This window comes from Gopherus evgoodei, chromosome 4 (genome assembly GCF_007399415.2).
Source record: "Gopherus evgoodei ecotype Sinaloan lineage chromosome 4, rGopEvg1_v1.p, whole genome shotgun sequence".
NCBI lineage: Eukaryota > Metazoa > Chordata > Testudines > Testudinidae > Gopherus > Gopherus evgoodei.
In genome coordinates this window covers 137646666-137660708 of record NC_044325.1, presented here as the reverse complement: position 1 = coordinate 137660708, position 14043 = coordinate 137646666, and the positions used below count along the sequence as shown (strand labels likewise).

The 14043-nt window shown below is 48.0% G+C and overlaps 1 protein-coding gene across 8 annotated transcripts in view; it reads left to right on the top strand.

Annotated features, from left to right (window-relative positions):
* Positions 1 to 14043, top strand: part of PPARD (peroxisome proliferator activated receptor delta) — a 51143-nt gene that overhangs the window by 15224 nt on the left and 21876 nt on the right. The window contains exon 1 of one of the 8 annotated variants that reach the window (XM_030561291.1): positions 5398 to 5492. The exons of 6 other annotated variants lie outside the window; for them this stretch is intronic. The gene's annotated coding sequence lies outside the window, so the exon portion shown is untranslated. Of the gene's footprint in view, positions 1 to 5397; positions 5493 to 10481; positions 10610 to 14043 lie in introns of those variants that run through there. One more of the 8 variants, XM_030561292.1, reaches the window with a different exon arrangement.

Genomic DNA, 14043 nt, shown 5'->3' with positions numbered 1-14043 from the left:
AGGCACGCATATGGTCCTCAACAGGTCTCATTGTTGCCCTCTCAAAGAGGACTATATCTTAAAGTATGGCTGCTAAAATTTGTAAAGCACTTTAAATATGTAAAAAACACCATAAATGTGAAATATCATTATAATTGGGGCTGGGGGGTTATGTGGATAGGTGAAGGAGAGGCAGAGGCTTGCCTTTGTCTAGTGGTCTAAGCAGAGGGCTGGGAACCAGGAACCCGTGAATTCTAATCCCATTGCTCTCACTAACACCTTCTGTAGCCTCTAGAGGCAAATCACTGAAGGTTTCTGTATCATGCTCCACTTTCCCCCTTCTTAGGAGTGAGGGGAGGGCTCATTGACATTTGCAAAGTGCTACATATAAAGTTGTGAATGTCTTATTCTTGAGGGTGTTGTAAAACTGCTGTCACTGGGAGCTCTGTGGGATGCTAGCCCTGTGACAGTGAGCTCAGTTCCATATTGCCTAAGTCGTCATCGAGTCCAGTGGGGAGGGCATGTTGCTTTTTTTGACTCGCTGACTAACACTGTTGGTCATACGCAGTGTGGGGTGTACGTCAGTTTGTCAGCAGAGGCTGTAGAGAAGTTCTCTGCCTCGCTGCTAGCGCTGTAGTTGGTTGAACGAATAGGAAGCACTGGAGAGACTGTGCAACCGGCTGGATCACTTGGCTGCCTGTGCGTTCCAGCACCTCTGACTAGACAGGAGCTGCCTGACCATGCCATGGAATTACTAGGGGACTGTGCCATCAGCACAGTTAATTAAGATCTTCTACAACATTGATATTTCTCTTTTATTTTCAAACACTGTTAAGAACCTTTGGTGCCGCTAGTCCAGGGGTTCTCAACCCTTTTCTCTCTGAGGCCCCCCTCAACATGCTGTAAAAACTCCAGGGCCCAGTGGGGCCTCGGGTAGGGGCCTTGGACATAGGCGTAGTTTGACTTCTATTGGTGTGGGGGGGTGAGGACAGGGGCCAGTGGGTGGCGGGGTCCAGGGAGGGAGTGCCACCTCCACCCCGGCTCACCTCAGCAGGCCACCCAGTCTCTGTGTTGGGGCGGGGAGGAGAGGAGGCGCGCAACCAAAAACTATAACTCAAAGGTGCTTAGCTCAGAGAGTTTGAAAACAGCTTAGGGCGCAGGGAGGGGGTAGTTAGGGGCTGTGTGCAGTCACGGGGGTAGCTCAGAGTGTAGGGAGAGGGTTATTAAGGGCTGTGCGCTGGGAGGATTCCCCTGCGGTCCCTGTTCCCAGAGGGGCCTGCCAGCCACAGAGCTGGATCTCCCAACCCAAAGGGATTCTTACCGGTTGCCTCTGCGGGAGCACAGGGGGCCGGGAGCTGAGGAGCAGCTTTAACCTTAGGCACTAGCAGGAGAAGAGGGCACACTGCTGCTGTCTGCTCCATGACACCAGCCAGAGCAACAGCTTCCCCGTGCTGCCCAGTTCCTGCTTCAACCTCCGATCTGGCCAGGGGACGGGAGAGGAGATGGCGGGGTGGAACTGTCCCTGGGACTGCCATGATCTTGCGCTGGCATTTTGATGATGAGACAGGAGGGGAGGGATGCCCTCCATGTCCCCGACACTGCCCATGGGCTCAGGACTTCTGCCCCACAAGGCATACCAGGTCTTGGGGCTTCAGCCCTGTGGGGGGCGCCGGAGATTAAGATTTCAGTCGCGGGGCCCTGTGGCCCCCTTGAATGGGCCGTGGGTCCCCAGTTGAGAACCGCTGTTCTAGTCAAATGCCTCTCCTTGGCAATGCCTCTCTTATTCTGGATATTCATTCTCTATTCCACCAAGACAGAACTGCCCAAACTTTCCCTCCCACCCCTTTCGCGCTGACTGCTCATGTGGTCACGCTCCTCATTGTGAGCAATGTTGTCAAGCACAAATACAAGAAGCAGCGAGGCTACTATTGAAACTGTATAACTGCTAACAGTGGCCCAAGAAACACTACTCTGTGTTTATAAAGAGGGAGGAGACTGTGTTGCTGGCGTTGCTGTCTACAACGATTTGGATATGATTTACCCCCTTGCACTTTCAAAACTGTGCCACTATTAACTAACCCTCACCTCTCTGCAGCGGAGCAGCGTTATCCTCACTCTTCACACACACACAAGTGAAGTGAAGTGACTTGCTTTTGAGCCCTGCACCAAGAAGTTGGATAAGGATTTGGAAGTGCTGGATTTCTCACTTTTTGCTTGCTTCATTCGCCCACAATGCCCCTCTGATACCACTCTTTGTAACAGGGGTGTTGTGAAGCTCGGTTTGTTATTGACTGGAAAGTGTTTAGAGATGGACGAGGGGAAATATTAGACTTTTCTAGTAACCGCCGTCTCAGGTTCTCACAGTACTTTATACTCCTACATTACCCCTCCCTAGGGTTAATTTATTATGATTTCACAATTGCAGTGGGGACTTCTAGCCTTGGCTGTACCGAGGGAATGCTTGGACTGCCAAGGCTCTTCTAACCACAAGGCAAAAAAGTAATTTCTGGCAAGCAGTGCAGTGGAATGTGTTTCTCGTGTCTGGGATCGTGGGTCCAAGAAGTCTTCTCTCTCCTCCTGCCAGCCCAGAAAACTCATTCAAGGGCAGAGAGCCCTTTCAGGAAGCTGTCCACTAGCTTCTCTCAGCCTAGAGGGAAATGCAGTGTCAGGGCCTTGGTGCCCATGTCAGTACCACTGTGAAGGAGGAGAGGGTCCAGTGTGTTTCACAACTTTTCAAAGTCTTTCAGGAAGTGGGTGAAATTTAAATAAAATAAAGCAAAACATACATCAGGTCTGTGACTCATTCTGGGGAGTATCTGCTCTGAATGAGTGAGGAAAGCTTCCCATGCCCCATCATCAAATGTGTCTTAACAATTGACAGTAACATGATCATTGCAATGTAGGCAGCTTCCTGCTTCTTCCTGTCTGGGCTCGTGCTTCACGACAACCAATATAAACATATCATAAAGCTGTACTGGGGAGAAGGTCAAAGAACTTGAGTGCACTTGTGGATGGAGAAGTGACTTTGCAGTTTCTTTGACCCCTCCCCAGTCTGTATGCGCTCTTGGCAGATTGCACTGGTGTTCGCCGTCTGCAGAGGAACAGATTCGAACACAAACTCTCGTGCTCTTCTGAAACCCCTTCGACATCTGGGCATAAATGTAGCGAGTTACGGGCAGAGTGAGAGCTCTGCTACTGATTCTCTTCATTAGCTGAGCATGTGACAAATGCTGCATGTTTTTGGGATTTGTTTTTTTTTTTTTTCCTTTTTACAGTAACATTAAAGGGAGACGAGTGTGGAGATTTCTGGCACAAATCTCTCTTGTGCACATAGTTGGATTTCTGCAGAGACGGTGTTGTCTGGAAATTGGAACAGGTGACTGAGCGTTGCGGGCTGGGGCTCAAATATCAGCTGTTAGTGCATGGTGTAAACTCCAGAAAGAGCTTGGAGCAGGGAGTTGGGAATTTCCTGAGTTCTAACTCTGCCAACTTACTCAGACTTGCGCAAGTCACGTGCAGGGATTTCTTTGGAAAGGCACTGAGCCCCCGTGGTGCTCATTGAAAGCAGTGAGAGTTATCCATGCTTGGGGCCTCTGAACAATAGACCATTAACCCTCCTGTGCACCGATCTGCCCATCTATCAGATGGGATAACGCTGACCTACTTCCCAGAGGTCTGGTGAAACTCACCTCCGTAATGTTTGTAAATTGCTTTGAGATTCCCTCAAGAAAAAACACCATATGAATGTAAAGAATTATTTTTCTTGATGGGCTACATTTGGATGGGGGGAGACGCCAGCAACCTCCTAGTATGTTATGCTGCCATTGGTAGGGTGGAGATGTCAGCAGTTTACAATGTTTGTGCTTGATGTACAACAAAGTTCACTGCAGATTTTCAGCCACTTGTCATGTCCAGTCCGTCTTTTTAAATATCAGTGGTGTTATGAGCAAGAGAAAACACCCAAAACTAGAATAACTTGGCTCTTACAACTTAAAATGTCCCAACAGATTCTTTTAAAGACTGAAAACTTGACATGCCAAGTAAGCTTCGTCTCTAGAGAGGGCTGTATAATAGAAATGCTGATGGAAGGAACAGTTCTAGTGACTGCTACTTAAGTGCCCTCTGTTGCAATGTGCAGCTTGCATGCCAGTGACTTCCAAGCAGGTGAAAGGGGTGACACATGCTAGACTCTGTTGAGAATTCATTAGATAATGAAGGTGGTGTTCTGGGCTTTCAGGACTGAAAGCCAACATACAGCAGTTTTGTGTTTGCACCTTAGTTACGTGTCCTGAGTCACCCTGTTAGCTTAAGGGAGTTTGTTTATTTGGATTTTACAACTCTGTGTGCAGAGAGGCAGGACATGTTAGCATGGTGTAAAGGTTTTATCAGCCTGGGATAGGCACCTTATTCAGTGGACTTCAAATCATCATTAACGAGTGCCAGCCAAACCCTTTTTATTCCACCACACGCCATTATGGACTCAGTACGTGCCATGTGTTGCAGAAACAGCTGTCTTATAGACGTTTCAGAAAAACCAAATGGCACACACTACGTGTGTCGTTATTGTCTTATCCTAGCACCTCAAAGCCCCAGTCCTGGACCAAGGCCCCACTGTGCTTGGTTGTGTGCAGACAGAGGTGGCCTCTGCCCCCAGAGAGCTTACATCTAAGTACACATGAGCTCTTTATGACTCTGTGTGGGATCTTGCTAATGGGTTTTGTTTGATTCAGATAAACAAAAGTGCCCAGCACTGGTTGGCTTCCATTTTAAACATGGATTCATCATATAACTCCTGGGTTGCTCCTTAGTGTCATGGAAGGAAATCTCTGCTGGAGAAGGGGAGCTTTCCTGCTGGCTCTGCTACCCTGCAGGAGGAGGTTGGGGTCTGACGTTGTCACCGGGCTGTGACTGGAGCCCCACATCTGTGGGGAATGGGGATAAGGAGGGACTTGGCTCTGACATGAAAAGCAGTAACAGGGTGACTTGCCAGGCATTGCATCTAACTTAGGTATGCATTCTGTAAATGTCTGAATTTAAAATAAATGCACACACCTTTAGGCTTACCCTCCTGGATGGAAACTTGTTTGTGTTGGGGTCTGCCTCAGTGAGTGCAGAGAAATTGCCCGTTGGTCGAGTTCATCAGCAACAAAACGGTATTGGGAGGACCTGAGTCATTAATTGTCTTTTAAATTTTCAGATGACGTTGTCATTATTAGTAGCCCTTCCTTGCCCCCATTGCTATGTCCGTCGACCCTCTGGCTTCCAACACTTTATATGTACGTGCCTGTATGCATGTACCTTTCTCATGATGACTTGCAGCTTATTTATTGGTTTACTGTTGGAAAGAAACTTGGACGTCACTCAATTCTTCCTCCTACGCTAGGACACAAGTGACATGGGCACTTCCTCATTGAACTTCCAGCTCCTGTGAACCTAGCCACAAGATCTGGATGCTAGTGAACTGGGACTAGCCTTAAGCCCACGTTTGTGAGCTGCAATTACTAACTACCGAGGTGAGAGCTTAATCCAGTTTCAAGTCAATGACAGTTTTGCCATTCACTACAGCAGGGTCAGGATTTCACTCTGGGTATTGGAAACTGCTTCCTCTACGTTGGAGCCCCCTCAGACCTTTCTGAATAGCTTATTACTCTTTGGAGGTGGAGCCCCCCTTTGATGGGTGGCCAGCTGTGCATCAGCGTCTGCGTTCCATGCCGTGGGCACAGCTGCATCAGGCTGTCTTTCTGCACATTTACTCTCCCGTTACCTGGCTCTGTTCCCTGTTCCTATGTTTGTTTGTTTCCTCGGTTTGCCCCCTGGTTTACCCTTTTGTCTTGTGCCTCCCTCTCCGTGCCCTGTACTGTTTGCAGTGTCATAGGGGGGTCCATGGGTGAGTTTGCATGCGCTGTTGCAGCTTAGTTGAGAGCAGCAAGAGCTCAGGAGAGACCCGTGGATCAGCAGGCTTGTACTTGAGCCCGCAGCCTTGTACAAATAGGAGGTGCTCCTGTAGCTGACTGCTTCAGGGGCTGCTGTGAAAACAGGAGAGAGGGTGGGTGGCTTTTGAGAATCCACGTGCTGCTTCAACTACAGCTACAGGAGCATATTTGAATTTGTGGGGTGGGGGGGGAAGAGGCGTGGCAGATCAGGAGTCATGTGACTTTTTCACCCTTTGCTATTTTAACTGTGGGTTTGTGCCCCCCCCAACTCATCCCACAGGCTAAGAAACAGCTTTAAGAGGAGTCTGATTTCCCAGAGAGGCTCAGGGAAGATTAAGAAGGAGTCTGTGACCTTCTCATAACCCCCGCCCCCCATTTTAGTACCGTGCCCTTGTTTAGTTGTTTATGTAAAATGGGTTTGTTCTCATGGAGGGGGATCTTCCCCCGACTGTGCCATACCCACCTCCCAGGCCTAGAATCCCCATCTGCTGGTCGTGATACTGCAATGGGAGCATATTAGGGCCCCGCCCTTGTTACCTCTTGTTGTCCCACAAACATACACAGGATCGTTTTAGGGGTTAAGACAAAGATGCCACATTTATTATTAATTCATAACTATTAGCAAATACCTTAATGCTTATACACATACACTCACACACACACACACACCAAAATGTTGTGCAGCTGCTGGATAGTTACCAGTCCTGATTGCAGTTTGAGTTCGCAGCTTGGGATCGGAGCTCGTGGCAGCTAACTGGCCAGGAAAGCTGAGCACGAGGAGGAGCCGGGTCTCTGTCGGGCGCGCACCGATGCTCCTTGACGTTGATAGCAGAACGTTACCCAAAGTCTCTCATCTCACCCTTCCTTTTTTATAGGAGTTTAGTTTGGATTCAAAGTTCCTAGGTCTCTCTGTGTCACGCCGCCTCTGGTTGATCACCCGTCAATTGCAGGCGTGACTGTCAGCCTGGGACCTGGCTTTGATCTTCCTTCTGTTGTTTCTTTTTAGGGTGGATGCTTCTTGCTTGAGTTAGGGCTGTTGTCTAGTTCTTCAGCCGCTGGTATTTGAACTTTATCTCATCAGGACGGGCTGGTGCTGGAGGTTGATTCTATCACCCATGCATACCTCATTCACACATCTTAACTAGACTAATAAAATTACAGTATGGCTTGCAAAAATGGGGGCTGCAGCACAAGCCTTCTACAAAATGGAGTCAGCATTTTAAAATGGGTTTTGAGTTACAATATTGCACAGAAGTTACAATGTAGGCAAAATGGCAAGTGTAATGAAATGGTGAACAGAAGTTACAATGGTACAGTGACTAACTAAAAACAATTTCATTCACATTGGTTCTACACTCTCACCCCCAAGTTCTTTCCGGTTGTGCTCTGCGTGCTCAGAAGCTAGACAGACACTAGCTTGACTGGGTGTCCCTTGTATGTAACTTTCTCCCTGGCTTTAATCCTTCCCCCTGGGAATAAACAAACTCAAGGGATCTGGTCAGGGGATGACCAGCCTGTTACAGGTTCCCTACTTAGCCTGGGCGGTGAAAAGCATGATAAAGTATCAGTGTTGCAGAAGTGAGCTGTTGATGTGGCACTCGTCTCTATCCAGGCAGGGAAGCGGAAGAGAGGTCCGGTTTCTGTGTTGCACTGAAGCCAGGTAAAACTTCCTCAAAGCCTGAACCTAAACTGCAGTTCTTGGAGAGAGTAACTTGTGCTGGAAAGAATCTGGAAGATGTGGGGGAGTAACTAGATTTTATTTGTTTATAATCTTTGTAATCCTAAACCAACAGTCCTATCAGCCAATACCATCCTTTGTGCTTTGAAGGGATTGTGGATTAGGACTTCATTCTGATTGTCCTACTGCCATGGGACCGTCTACAGAAAACATCTTTGGGGATGGAAACAATTGTCATCAGCTTGCTGGGTATTAAGGCTGCAAATTAACTTTCGGTGTGCGGTGGAAGATTCCAGTGCTCTGAGAAATCGAGAAGCTTGCTACTTTTCTCAATTAATTTAAGCAGACTTTGGCATTTTTTGCATGGAACTTCAAACCTTGTGTCTGAACCTTTCAAACTTGAGTGCCTAAAGTTAGGCATCTAAATCTGTATGTAGGTACCTAAATAAAAGTGACCTGAGTCTTCAGAGATGCCAAGCACCTGCACTGGGACTCATGGCTGCTCAGCATCTCTGAAAACCAGGTGACTTATTTGGGTGTTCTACGTAAGGTACCTGCATCTAGGAAAAAATTGGGCTGTGATTCTTTAAAGCTGGATGGAGAGGCAATTGAAAGGAGATTTGTGGTTTGTGTAGTAGTGCTTAGGGACCTTGATTGGGATTGGGGCCCCATTATGTTAGGGGCTGTACAAACGTAGAAAATGACTGTCCCTGCTCCAAAGAATTTACCTCAAGTTTTCCGTTGCTCAAATAAGTGAAACTCTGTGGATTTTACCCCCTCCCTTGAGAGGTTATTCCATGGAAGGAGTAAAAGATTATTAAGATTAGGCCCTGTGTAATCAACAACACATACCGAATGTGAATCGTCTGAGCAGGGCAAGCTCTGGGCACCTGTGCAGTGTAGAGGCAGCTTTTGAAGCATCGTCACGTTTGTTTCTTAAGTCACTTGTGACGAACACGCTTAAATATTTTAATGAAGCAACCTCTTCCTTAACGGATTGGATGCTGTGGCTTCTACTTAGTGGGAATGTATCCCACTGATGGCACTCTGACCATGGGACAGGTACAGTATAGGCAGCGGCACAGCAAGCTGCCCACGCTAACACATGACCTCTGGTTTTTGTTGCACCATCTCTAGAGATGAAAGGGGACCTCAGCATCTTGATGGTTAGTTAGCCATCTAAGCTGTGTGATGTCGACACAATCCCCTGGGAACTATGTAATCCAAGTCTTTCTTTATCCTCATCACACCCCTGTGAGGCAGGGCAGTGCTATTATCCCTGTTGTACAGATGGGGAACTGAGGCACAAAGACACTCAGGGTATGTCTACACTGCAGCAAAACACCCAGGGCTGGCCAATGTCAGCTGACTTGGACTCCGGCTGCAGAGGTATAAAATTGCAGCGTAGATGTTTAGGTTGGAGCTTGAGCCCTGGAACCCCACCATGGGGGAGGGTCAGCCTGAGTCAGCTGACATTGGCGAGCCACAGGTGTGTTGTTGCAGTGTAGATGTATACCCTAAGAGGGACTTGCCCAAGGTCACAAAGAGAGTCTGTGGTGGAGCAGAGAATTAAACCAGGGTTCCCGGAGTCCCCGGGTAGCATCCCAACCAGTAGGCCAACCACTATCACTAGCCTGAGCCTCACCAGTTCATTTCGTAGAGGCCACCAAACAGCCAGTCCCCCACTAACCGCACAGCGATGTAGAAGTCGGTTTTTCTATGTTGTTGTGCTCTGTGCGCCGATCATTCAAAACGTTTCACAGCTCTCTCTATCTTTGTGCCCCTGCTCCCCTCCACGTCCGTCACTCTGTATTGATTGCTTCTCTGTTAACAGCTGCTTTCCTACTTACCGCGTTAGCTTTCCTTTGGATGCTGTTTGGCTTTACTTTCAGCCAGTGAAATTGCTGAGGTTCATAAGTGCATCCTCCTTCCAGTAAGAAATTAATCTCTATTTTTATCTCCCTCGGTAATTGTTTAGAATGCAGGGAAAGGATGACGAGAAAATACAGGAGTATAAATAATTCTGGGGCACTTCCATTGATTAGGTTAAAGAGCTCCTGGCTTTTGCTGATGGGCTATAATAATACCATAATATTACATAACACTCATATAGGCATTTTCAGTCTATATGAATGTCAAAGCACTCTTCAGGGGGTGGGGCAGGAACGTTGGACCCATTTTACAGATTGAGGACATGAGGCATAGAGAAGAGAAGTGACATCCCAAGGTCACACAGCAGGTTATTGGCAGAGCGGGGCCTAGAAACCAGGTTGTCTTAGATCACTAAGCACATTACTGGGAATAATTTACAACTTCCCCATACGTTTCACCTCTACACTGGGCGTTCATATCCAGCCCTGACTGATAATGACCAAAAATTATTCTCAGCTCATCCGTGGCCTTTATGAAAATGGTTTCATGGGTCTCAGGGGCTGGGTCCATCTTACAAAAGCTGCCATTGCAACTGGCATTAATTGGCGGCAGAGAGACCAAGAACAGCATGGGCTGTGGAGACTGATCTATCTTCAAACCTAAAGAGATGGTGTCCCTCCCAGATGCAAAGTCCTGTAGAGAAGCAATGTGGGGTGAAGCTTGTAATATCGTTCTCTCTGCGTTTCCTGTGCTGTGGTTAAATAGTGGACTTCAGGCTTGTCAGTTCAACCCCTTTCACTATCCTAACATTCACCCCCCGAAACCTCCAGAAAATGAGCCTGGCCTATGTTGCTCTAGGCAAAACTGGCCCACTTAAAGCAATGGGTGAAGACGATGCTGTCCCTGATTCAGAGTCTAGGCAATGCCTACCCAGAGCAGCCAGCTGTCAGTCACGTACAATATTATTTTACAGCCTGCCAGAAGGTGTGAATTACTGCACGCCTAAAATCCATCTGGAGGAATGTGGCAGTGTTATTCCAATGGCAGCGTACTGTGAAGATGATGAAGCTAATGGGAACTACATAGACACTCGGTTTAAAATAAGTCCTCTATGCTTGCCCTCCCATATGGATCCCAGAGACAAAAGGTAGCTAATCAGAGGCTGAACAATGTGCTTGGGTGGGGGTTCCACTGTAGACTATTTGCTTCTCCTACACAGACTTTTCCTCCCAGTCCCTCACCAGATGTTCCAGGCAACAGGATTTTCCTGAAGCTTGTGCATTCATTTATTGAATAGATTTTGGGGGGAGGGGTGTGTGTGTGTGTGTGTGTGTGTATATATATATAATATATATATATATATATATATATATATGATACACACACACACACACACACATATATAATGCGTGTGGAGAGAGAGAGAGATAGGTATTAAAAAAAACAACAACAATTCAGCTCCTTACACACACACACTACAGTGAATAGTTTTCCCTCCGCGTGTACCACATCCTACCAGGCGGGTGTGCCAACAATAACACCGCATGTGAATGATCCCTCAGTATTCTTGAGGAGGCACTGAAAGGGAGCTCTCTGCACTTGTTTAAGACTGTACAGTATTCTGCCTCTCTGCCTGGCTCCACTGGAAACGAAAACAGGGTAGTTATGCTCACCAGGAGCCTGGAATGTACCTTGCCCAGACGCTTGAAATGTGTCAGTGCATAGTACTAAATCCCTGGGGAGGGAGAGTTCAGACTTTGCAATCAAAGCTCTCCTGCCTTCAGTGTCTTGCAATTCATAGATATGGGGAACTCTCACTGAACAGGCTCTGTGGGGTCTGGGACTTGTGCTCCAAGTGCTGGCTCTCTACGTGATTCGGACATAGAGCTTGATGTGCATTTGCCTTCATGCTCTAGTTTGACTTGTGATCTCTCAACACCATTTTGGGCTTTCTCTGTCTCGCAGAACTTTCTCCTTGCACGTGAGCTGTGACCTGCCCTGTGCTGCAAGCTCCCATGTAAATAAAAGGACTGGGATGCAATCTAAGTGCTCCAGCAGTGGAAGAAGGGTAGTGTTCATGGACATAGGCACATCTCCCAGGCATGTGGGATGCGGTGAGCTAAGAGGACTAGCAGAAGGAGGGTGAGGACAGGACTGTCTTGTTTCCTTCCTCTAAATGAATAATATGCCCAAGGCAATGACAGCATGGACCATATACAGCATAGGCAGTGTCAGGGCAAGTTTTGCTTCTACTGCCCTGCCAGTGTGTCTAATTCTGCTCTGGGAGGGTCACCGCTGCAGGGAAGGGGAGGTTCAGGCTCAATGGTCTGTCTAGGCTTCTCTGCCAAAGCTCTCGGCAAGGGGGGCTGATTAGTGCCAATTCCAGTGATGGGCCTTTGTGGTATGGCCGTCTAGGACCTGGGCTGAGATCCACCAGCTCACTTCCTGGAGGCCACCCTGCTGCCAGCAGATGACAGCCCACTTTCAGGGCTTGTCTGTGCACCAGAGTAGCACTGGTTTAACTTGAATGGGTTTAAAAACCAATGTAGTTCAAGTGATGCGAAGCACTCTGGGGACACTTTAAGGGATGTAAATGGTTCTATGGTTTAACTTATGCATGTAAAGTTACCCATTCAGGCCAATCTGAGGTAAGGTTTTGATTGACTTGGGAGAGCCTACATCCTGAGTCGCACCAGTGTAACACAGGCGGTTTGAAAAGGACACCTTAGTTGAACGGTGCAACTTTTCAGGTAGACCAGGCCTCTGTGGGTGCGCCTATGCTGCAATAAGAAACCGGTGATGCTGAGTCTCTGAATGTGGGTCCATTTACTCACTGTGTAGCCGCTCAGGCTAGAGCCCGGGCTCTGGGACCCTGCCCCCTCATTGGGTCTCCAAGCCCGAGCTCCAGCCCCACAGCCCAAGTCAGTTGTCCCTGGCTAGCCATGGCCCTTGCATGAAGCTTTGATTGCAACGTAGACATACCCTGTCAATGCTGACCTGGGCTGGAGGGTGAATGCGTTTGGGATATGGAGCCTATGTCCTGAACCGTCAGGGCTCAAGTCGGTTTTGACTTTGAAATCTAGCACTTGACAAGAGATGGGGAGTGGTGTTTGTGCACAGCTGTTAAAAACCTGCCTAGCCAAGGGGGCAAAGTATCCACACCTTAGCTACTGGGCTGGTGATGGAAGAGGTACCTGACTTACTCTTTGTATAACTTTTGTGACTGAGATTCATGTGACTAAAGGAAATCTTAGCCCTTTCCCCAGAGTGTCTTGGGGAGGAGATGGTGGCGTCAGAGGGAAGGGGAGGCAAGAGGCTAGTTTGCTAATCCTCCCAAAGGAAGACCGCGATTAAGACACTAGCTGGACTGTACAGCAGATTTTGTCGCTATTAGACTTTGTGGTGGAGTGCGGCTCGGCAGCTGCATGGAGCAATAGGAAACTATTTAAATGACTGATTTTTGGCAGAGCAAGGGGGGCTAGTTACAACATAAAGGAATAAAAAGAAACATGCAGCCATAGCAATGCTGTAACTTCTTGCAGCATGATTGAAACCAGTGTGATCCCAGAGGCCCACAGGAGGCTGTCACCCTAGCAAGTAGTCAGCAGAGAGACCTGCAGTATCTAGCCAGCCACTAGGTTTAGTGCTATTGCATTCAGCCTTTGTCTGGCAGTGTCTGTTGCATGGGACGCAACATTTGTTTCCCTGTTCCTCTCCTAGTAACATCATTAAAGCTGTCAGTTTAGTGGGTGTGGAAGGATCAGGCCTAATGAGTGGAATATAATATGTTCAGACAGACCTTGTGGTTCAGTGGACAGGGCATGGAATTCCCAGCCCTGCCATAAGCTCCCTGGGCAAGTCGCTGCATTTCTCCATGCCTCAGTTTCAGTCTCTGTTAAATGGGATTTGTGAGCCTGGCCTTCCCCTGTGAAGTGTTTTGAGAGCCTTGGAAGGAAAGTGCAATATAATCCAGAGTAGTGGTGACCTATTGTACGCCTTCCTATTTTCCTCCGGCCTCATCTGTGTTTGCACCTGCCTGTAAATATTAACAAACTAGGCAGTAGCTCCGGTGTAATTCCTCCATCTTGGCTGCTCTCTGTCCCCGGCTTCCACAATGTTGTTCTGGAAAGACCCAACGTGATGATATGCCCAGCTTCTGCCCTCCAGCTTTGGATAGGATTCTGCAGAAACGTGGATTGCTCTGGCCTATTCTCGTGCCTGATTTGGACAGATGTACAGACCAACAAATGTATAATTACCCTGAAGGATTCTGGTTTACTTTCCCCTTTCTTCTTTCACCCTCATCACACTATCGTTTTTCCAATGGAAAGTGATTAGCTACAGCTCCTTAGCCACCAACAGTGGTAGCTTCCTTGTGACATCAGACCCTCCGACTCTGAATTATAGTGGGACATTCCTTGTACCTGCAGTTCTGCAAATGGAGGGACGGGGCCAGCATCTTGGACTCCGGTCCCCTCTGCTGTGTTGCAGTGTGAGTTACCTCTGGGTCAGCATGCAGTCTGGATCCTTGCATCTATTGGGCTCTAAATGGGGACTGACCTAGATGACTTTGTGTGGATT